This window comes from Priapulus caudatus, unplaced genomic scaffold (genome assembly GCF_000485595.1).
Source record: "Priapulus caudatus unplaced genomic scaffold, Priapulus_caudatus-5.0.1 Scaffold13003, whole genome shotgun sequence".
In the NCBI taxonomy this organism is placed as follows: Eukaryota; Metazoa; Priapulida; class Priapulimorpha; order Priapulimorphida; family Priapulidae; genus Priapulus; species Priapulus caudatus.
Genome location: NW_014590064.1, coordinates 1 through 1,274, shown reverse-complemented (window position 1 = coordinate 1,274; position 1,274 = coordinate 1). Strand labels below are relative to the sequence as shown.

Genomic DNA, 1,274 nt, shown 5'->3' with positions numbered 1-1,274 from the left:
AGGTCGGCGGGATGGTGTATGGGACAATACTCACGCTGCTCCACCCCACCACTCCTCATGGAAGGCATCTACCACCACCATCCTCCCCCACACCTCGCTGTGAGGTCGGCGGGATGGTGTATGGGACAATACTCACGCTGCTCCACCCCACCACTCCTCATGGAAGGCATCTACCACCACCATCCTCCCCCACACCTTGCTGCGATGTCTGTGGGATAATACTCACGCTCCTCCTGTAGTAATTCTGTCAGCACGAGGTTCGTATCCTCGCTGTCAGGAGCAAACAGCTTCGTTCCTCTCTCCACACAGTCCGTGTACGCCTCGTCCCAGCTGACGCCCCCGCAGTACAGCCGCACACACGCCCCGGGAAGCCGCTCCTGCCATCCCGCAGGACACGCCAAGTCTGCAACCATGGCAACGAGAGCATCTTGGTAACCATGGCAACGAGAGCATCTTGGTAACCACGGCGACCGTGGAGTCGCGACCTTCAATATCGTTGACGGAAACATTATGCGATGTGCTCATACACAGTGTGTAGAGGCCAGGTCTACTAAAATAGTTCACGTTATGAGTAATTTTGTTTCTGACACAAATTGGCCCATGATGCAGGTTACCATGGCAATTGCCAGTTCCTTTGATACGCAGTATATAGATCTTCGGTCTACGAGTCAACGATAACGTTAAGACTAATTGTGTTTCTCTGACGACGCGCCCTCTGCTCACCATTGCCGACGATGGCTAACTTTGTGTGCCGTAGGTTAACTTCTTCCTCCTCAAACCGGAAGCTATTGACAATCTCAGAACTCCTGCAAGAGCGAGCGATAAAGAATTACAATAACAACAGTATAGCTACAGCTATTACATTAATCTACATACATATATTATATGATATATCTATATATATAGGATATATTTATATATATATTATATTCATCTAATATAGCTGAAATTGTCTGAAATTGAAAAGAATGAGATAACGACCGTATAGCGTCAGCTAACGTGAACTGTAATCGCTGATATGAGATTCTTCCCTAGAGGCGTACTCACTCTAGTGACTGTATTCCGTGCAGGTTGCTGCCGACGTAGTGCGAGTAGCGACCGTTGCTGACGACCAGCGCAGTGGCGCCCCCTGTGGCGGTCAGCAGGCCAGCGTGCAAGGCAGCGCCGCAGACGTGCGAGTGCACATTGTATATTCCCGTACCCCACACGATCGCATCCGTAGCGCACCCTGGCGGACAACGGATCCTAGAAGAAAAAGAAGAAGAAGAAGAAGA

General features: G+C 50.2%; 1 long non-coding RNA gene across 1 annotated transcript; it reads right to left on the bottom strand.

Annotated features, from left to right (window-relative positions):
• Positions 1-232: 232 nt before the first annotated feature.
• LOC106820414 lies at positions 233-1,233 on the bottom strand. Its single transcript, XR_001395621.1, has 3 exons — positions 1,048-1,233; positions 724-806; positions 233-403 (listed from the first exon to the last, which is right to left on the bottom strand). It is a non-coding gene; the product is annotated as an uncharacterized LOC106820414 (long non-coding RNA).
• Positions 1,234-1,274: the final 41 nt, after the last annotated feature.